At 51.1% G+C, this 7,424-nt stretch overlaps 1 protein-coding gene across 1 annotated transcript in view; it reads right to left on the reverse strand.

The window, feature by feature from the left end:
* ATXN10 (ataxin 10) overlaps window positions 1-2,986 on the reverse strand; it is a 209,004-nt gene extending 206,018 nt beyond the window's left edge. The window contains exon 1 of the mRNA XM_050805913.1: window positions 2,983-2,986. The gene's annotated coding sequence lies outside the window, so the exon portion shown is untranslated. The remainder of the gene's footprint in view (window positions 1-2,982) is intronic.
* Window positions 2,987-7,424: the final 4,438 nt, after the last annotated feature.

A 7,424-nucleotide genomic window follows, 5' to 3' on the forward strand; every position in this document is an offset into this window, starting at 1 on the left:
TCCCAGCACTTAGAGAGACGGAGGCGGGTGGATCACTTGAGGCCAGGAGTTCGAGACCAGCCTGGCCAACGAGACAAAATCCTGTCTCTACTAAAAATACAAAAATTAGCCAGGTGCAGTGGTGCACACCTGTAGTCCCAGCTCCTCAGGAGGCTGAGGTGGGAGAATCGCTTGACCCCGGAGGCAGAGGTTGCAGTGAGCTGAGATCGCGCCAAAGGAGAGGGTCAAGGCAGATACGTTTCCCTCAACATTTGGGTGCAGACAGCCCTTTCTGGTATAGGGGGAAGAGGTGGGTTTTGATTTTGAGCCCCGTAATTTGTTGATTCTGAGAGTGTGCCTGTAGACAGGTTCACTGAAGGCCTCGTGGACAGTAAATGCAAGGGGCTTTATGTTGAATGGTGGCACATTTGGGGGAGCAGAGGATGCACCGTAGGCCCACACCCTACATCCGTGTGTTCCCTTGGTGTCCCAAGCCCAGGGGGAAGCCCGGCCTCATCCTGCCCTGTCTTCCCAGGGCCAGTGGCAGTCGGCCCCTGTGGCTGCTGCATGAACCCCGCACTGACGCTGGACCAAGGCCTTGAGTGCCATGCACAGACCACCTGCTTCAGACCCCACACCTGCAGTGCTGGCAAAAATTACGCCTTTTGGGGCCCCACCCCAGTCCTCCCAGTCAGGATCTCTGGGGACTGGGCCTGGAGACTGCACTGAACCTTCGTCTCAGGTGATTTGAGAGCAGCATGAGAGTCCACCTGTGCCTTCCACGCCTTTCCTTTGTCTGGGGGTGACCGTCCCACAGGGCCCAGCCCCAGCCCTACTTTACGGGCCCCTGGCACCACTGCCTCTTCAAACGCCGGTCTGTGAACCCCACAGGCACCTTGTAAGGCCGGCCGCATCATTTCCAGATGGGCCCAGAAGCTTGAGCCATGGCAAAGCTCACGGGATTTGGGAGCTGGGATTCCGGGCCGGTGCGCCTTGCACCTGCCCAAGCCCAGCAGGGAGTGTGGACTGAAGCATGAGCACTGTGAACCCAGCCTGGCTGCTCCCCGGAGAGGAGGGTGCGGGACTGGACTGAGGCCTGCATGCCTGAGGGAGGAGCACGGGCCTCAGGGGCTCCTGGTCTGGGCTACCACCGCTTATTCCTGGCTGTGTTTCTTCCGGTCCATCGGGCAACCTCTCTGAACTAGACTGTCCAATCAACAAAATGTGGGTAAGGGAGCACCCCCTGCCTCTTCCAGGGTGGAAGGGGAGGGTGGGGGTGACCCTCTGTCGGCTTCCTCCCCTGTCCACCTTCCCATTTTAGCCCTGGGGTTGGGGACGTGTAGACGGTGTTCCAGGATTCAGTCCCAGGTTCTTGGCAGACGTGAATGCTTGGCTGCCCTTCAGGCCGAGTGTAGCTGCTACAAAGACAAAGGGCCCGCTGACCCCGGGACTACTGTGTGCCCTCATTCCAAGGCCTGCAAGCTGCCAGCCCCGTCCCTTCAAAGGGGAAGTTAGGTGCATGTATCTCAGACCAGGAGCCACCACAGTGAGGTGGGAAAGTCAAGCACCGCCACAGCCCCTCCCTCTGGGACCCAAGGGAGTCTTCCCAGCCGCTAGCACTGCCTACTCTCCACCAAGGCCAACCAGCACCCGAGGGCAGGCCCCTCCCTGTCCCCAGCACAGTTTCCTGACCAGGGACCACAGGCCTAGGGTCTGTGTCGCTGACCCACTGTGAAGGCTGAGACACAGCCATCCCCACCCATTCTGAAAAGAGAAAGCCCTCAGAGCTTCCCAGACTGGCACTTGCTCCGAGGGTGTGAGGAGGGTAGGACAGGGTCTGCCCTCAGAGACCTCAGGCTCAGAGAATCAAGCTTCTTCCTCCCCTCCTGGGACCCACAGGGTCTGGGATTGTCCACCAGGAGGAGGAGAAAGGAGTAGAGACCCCCTTCCTGGCTACTGTCCTAGGACAGCGGGTACCCCTGGCACCCTCTGCCCCCCCCCCACCTCCATGGCTCTGCCCTCTTGGCTTTCTGAGCCTCTGCCAAGCTTCGGTGCATTCTTCAAGACCCATCTCAAAAGCCACCTCTGGGGAGCTTTCCTGGGTTCCTGTCCCTCGACCCCCAACAGAATTAACTGCCCTCGCCTCTGCTCCCGCTTCCTGCTCCAGGCCCCTGGGGCTCACAGCTCTCGGGCTGTGGTTTTTCTCACCTGCCTGCACAGACCAGCCTTACCCATTGAACAAACAGGCTCTGAGTCCCTCCCTGAGCAAGCTCCGTGGAGGAAAGGGGCCGCCACATGGGGATGTGAGATAGTTTATCCCCATGGCCTACATGCAGGGGTGGGCTGGATAAGGCACCCCTCTCACTGACAGTCCTGTGGAGGCTCTGAGGGCACCCAGTATCTAGAGCTGGGGACAGAAGCTGGACCTGTTGCCAACCAAGACGCTGGCTCCCTGGCTTCCGCTTCCCTCACTGTAAGAATAGGAGCAGTGCATGCAAAGGTGTGCCCTCAGCAGCCCTTCAAGGGAGGTGCTGTGAGGGGGTTGGTGGCCAGGGCACAGAGAGGTTAAGTGGCTGGCTGAGGTCACACAGCAAGGCAGGTGTGACGCCAGGAGGTCTCTGCACAGGGCGTGTTCTCCATCTGCCATCTCTGCTACCCCCAGTGTGGCCTCCGGAGAGGGCCCATCTCCAACTGCACACTTCCTGGGTAGCAGTGATCATGGACACATTTCAGGTTGGGCACTCACAGTGCCAAGGGGAGGAGGACACAATGTGAAGGGAAGGTTTCTCGGTCATGGTCTGGATCAACAAGAAGGGCCAGAGGCAAACAAGGATCACCCAGACGGGACGGTTCACCTCTCTCTCACCTCCACAGCGACCCCAGGGCTGCTGGGCACCAGAGGAGGAAATGCTGACTCACTGATAGGAAGCTGGGACACACCCTCGTGTCGCAACCGTGGCCTCCCAGGGGTGTGTCGGCCTCACCTGGCCACCGGGCTGGCATCCCCCTCTGCTTTCCATCAGTGAGGGAAGCATGCTGGCTTCTCTCACCTTTTGCCGTCCCCACACCATGCCACCCTGCACCTGGCACCACTCAGCACCTCCTCCTGGCCCTACCCCTCTGCTGTGGAATCCAGCCACTGAGAAAGGCACCATTGAAACTGACATAATCATGGCTCAGAAGATGTGGCTCTGCCTCTACTCAAATCTGTTTGTCAAACCAAAAGGTGCTTTGTGTTTAAGTCAAACTATCCCTAATGCATTTTCCATTCTCTTCAAAAACCACAGCCATCAGTTTTTTTTTTTTTAAAAAGGCAGAAAACATGAAGCACACTTCTCTTGCCTGGTTTACCATTTTCTTTGATCCATTAAAATCCAAGAGTGAGCCCTTCTTCGTCTCTAGAGTGTGAAGCAAAGAGGGAATAATTATCCATAAAGTGGCCGTCTGAGTGTTTGCTTTGCGATGAAAGAAAACTTTTGAGAGCTTGGAATAAAGAAGGAATATGTAAGTCTCTTCAGATCCCATCAATAATAATATTAATCAATTAATGATTTACTTGCGTTTTATATGTCTATTTGCTTTGCTATTCATAAGCATACATCGTTTCCTTAGTAACCCTGACATCAGCCCAAACTCCATCTCTCTGGGAGCTAAAAGGCAGCTCTCAAGGAAAGACATACAGCTTCTCTCATTTTTTTTTCAATGTTTGCAAATGGGAAATGATGAATTGATATATTTTAAAGGAGCCATTTTTCTTCTTTCTTTTCCTTCCCATTACCATTGAAATCTGACATTTGAAACACCTACTGTATCAACATCTAATTCCACCACCTCCCTTCCCAACAATGCCTTTAGTCTTAACCAAATAACACTGCTTTCACCATGTGTGTCATTTATTTACATATGTGTATGTGCACACACATATATATACACAGTACATATATATGCCATCAACCTCTTACTGACAAACAAAAATGTTGATTCATTTTCTTAGCTGACTTTAAAAACTTTAGTAATCTCCTTGCTCGTGTACAAGACCGTAGTAGAGTAAGGAGATTACTCCTTAATAGGAGCTCACAAAGTGTGTGTTGATGACGATGGAAAGTTCTGGATTTGCCAACTAAAAAGCCCATTTATCCACAATACCTCAAATGGCAGCAAGTCAAATTTCCTTAGTACAAATACTTACAAAGGAATCCGGTCAGACAGACAAATATAGATGGCTAAGAGTAGAGTGAATGTAGATTCAGGCATGCCCAGCTCAATAACATTCTTTTTCATCTGCCAGTGCTGTGGAGAATATTCTTTTAAGAGGATTTTGTAAGTTTCCTTTTTGGGGACACATTATAAAAGAAATCGGGCTGGTCAAGGTGGCTCGCACCTGTAATCCCAGCACTTTAGGTGGCTGAGGCTGGCAGATCACCTGAGATCAGCCTGGCCAACATGGAGAAACCCAGTCTCTACTAAAAAATACAAAAATTAGCTGGGCATGGTGGCACACGCCTATAATCCCAGCTACTTAGGAGGCTGAAGCAGGAGAATCGCTTGAACCCGGAAGGCGAAGGTTGCAGTGAGTGGAGATTAGGCCACTGCACTCCAGCCTAGGCGACAGAGTGAGTCCCTGTCTCCAAAAGAAAAAAAGAAAAAAGAAAAGAAATTGAAGGTGTGGGAAGGGAAATCTACTTGCTGAGGAAAAATTGGAATATTTTCCAACAAGCAGAAAACTGGGAGGTCAAACCGGTGTTCCCCCACGTCGATGAACATCTTTTCATTTTTATAGGGGTCTCTTTTCCTGCAGTAGCTACTTTGTTTGGGTCTGAGAAGCACCAGTCATGGTCAAGGTGAAACTTAGTGGCTGGGGCAGCTGGAGGAAGGAGCCATTTGCTTATTCATTCAAGCAAATGAGGGTGTCCTGGGCGGGTCGGACAGCTCTTGGCCTCGAGAAGTCTCTGGTCTAGTGGGATGGAGCCATTCAGACAGCGATGAGTTGGGGGTCTAGAAAAGAGACGAGAGCACAGAAGAGGGGTTCATTCATCCTGAAAGGGGTTGGAAAGGCTTTCTCTGGACACAGAAGACAGAGGTTGAGCAGGGCCTTGGTAGGTGCACAGGTCGGGAGAGAAGACATTGTTCTATGGCAAATTTCAGATTCTGAAACTATCACTTTCCTTCTTATATCAGTGAAATTCACCAGACTCAGAAAACTGCCCTGCCCCGTGACTTCCATCTGCTCCTCTCCTGATAATTGTAAAAGCCAGTGAAGATCGTGCTTCTTAACTACACATCACCTGGCTGGTTGTAAGTGTTGGGAATATAACTTAGGGGTACACGGCTCTGACCCTCACTCTTCGTAGGTTTAACAAGATTGGACTTACACAATGGCAAGAAGGAAATCGAGATTGAAAATGACCAATTTAGCTGGTTGAGAGGCGTCTTGTTTTCTGAAAGGAACTGAGAATCCGCAGTTGGAGGCTGGGAGAACCTCTGGAGTGGCATCAAGTCGATCTGGGGCCAAAACCATGAGAAAGCACGAACATTTTCCACCGTTTTTAACCAAACTCGGCTGTTGTTGGTCTAAAACCTGCCCTGGGTTTTGAGGGAGTGGTGCTTTTGTGAGCCCAGCTTGCCTTGAGTGCAAGGAGGGGAATCTGAAACCAGCCAGGCTTGCCTCCCACCCTCTCAACTTTTCCAGTAAAAAATGTGACGGGCACTTTTTTTTCCGGTAAAACTGTTACCCCAGCAGGACAGCCTATCTGCAGCTAGGTTCCTGGCAAATGAGCAGGGAATCATAGCTGACTTGAGGTGGGTGAGACTGGAATACAGCTGTCCACCTCTCCGGAAAACATCACCCCATGTTCTCCCCATCTGACCTTCCAGCCACTAAACAAATAAGTAAGGCCTTAGAGGCTCCTGGAGTCAACCGCGGCCTCAGCTTCTAAACCGAGGCTGTGATTCCGCGAAACTCACCTCACATCTGTGTCATCTTTGAAAGACTCCAGTGGCTGGATTCATTTGATCCTAATCCGAAGGGCTTATAAAGAAGAATCGAGCCAGGCGTGGTGGCTCACACCTGTAATCCCAGCACTTTGGGAGGTCAAGGTGGGCGGATCGCTTGAGTTCAGGAGTTTGAGGCCAGCCTGGGAAACATGGCAAAACCCTATCTGTACAAAATATACAAAAATTAGCCAGGCATGTGATGCATGCCTGTAGTCCTGGCTACTCAAGAGGCTGAGGTGGGAGGATCGCTTGAGTTTGGGAGGTAGAGGTTGTAGTGAGCCGAGATTGTGCCACTGCATTCCAGCTTGGGCGACAGAGCCAGACCTTGTCTCAAAGACAAAAAAAAAAACTAAAACCTTAAACTCGCTCAGTAAATGGAATGCTCCTGGCCTTGCTGCTGTTCATCTGACTGGGTTAAGTTCGTGTAGAGAACGGATCTGGAACATTTCTACACAGTTCCTAGTGATACATGCGTGCATGGGGAGATCCCTGGACCTCTCCCCTGAGCAGAGGCCATTTACAGCTTATAATTGTTCGCGTTGCAATCAGTACATACTTGAGACTTAACTACAGAGTTTTCTTGTGAGCACAATGGGAGCCTGGCTTGGAGATCTTGCTGAGTCCCCAAACCCCAGGATGAGTTCCAGAGTCGTTTACTTGTTTAAAGTCTTTCTTTCCTTCTCTTTTTTTCTGAATGATCCAGTTACAAATACTTTAAGTGGATTTTTGTTGTTGTTGTTGTTGTTGTTGTTTTGAGATGGAATTTTGCTCTTGTTGTCCAGGCTGCAGTGCAGTAGCGCAATCTCTGTTCACCTCAACCTCCGCTTCCCAGGCTCAAGCGATTCTCCTGCCTCAGCCTCCCGAGTAGCTGGGATTATAGGCATGCGCCACCACTCCCGGCTAATTTTGTATTTTTATTAGAGACAGGGTTTCTCTATATTGGTCAGGCTGGTCTTAAACTCCCGACCTCAGGTGACCGACCCACCTCAGCCTCCCAAAGTGCTGGGATTACAGGTGTGAGCCACCGTGCCCGGCTTAAGTGGACTTTTAAGAAAAGAAAAGCTCGATGTAAACAAAGCAGGTGGTTTTAGAATATAGTATCTTGATGGAAACCCATCTGAGAAGATTCTTTTTTTTTTTTTTTTTTTTTTTTTTGAGACAGAGTCTCACTCTGTAGCCCAGGCTGGAGTGCAGTGGTGCGATCTCAGCTCACTGCAACCTCCCAGGTTCAAATGATTCTCCTGCCTCAGCCTCCCAAATAGCTGGGACTACAGGCGTGTGCCACGACAGCTGGCTAATTTTTATATTTTTAGTAGAGATGGAGTTTCACCATGTTGGCCAGGCTGGCCTTGAACTCCTGGCCTCAAGTGATCCTCCTGTCTCAGCCTCCCAAAGTGCTGGGATTACAGGCGTGAGCCACCGCACCCAGCAGAAGATTCATTTTCAAAAGT

This window comes from Macaca thibetana, chromosome 10 (assembly GCF_024542745.1).
Source record: "Macaca thibetana thibetana isolate TM-01 chromosome 10, ASM2454274v1, whole genome shotgun sequence".
Classification (NCBI taxonomy): domain Eukaryota; kingdom Metazoa; phylum Chordata; class Mammalia; order Primates; family Cercopithecidae; genus Macaca; species Macaca thibetana.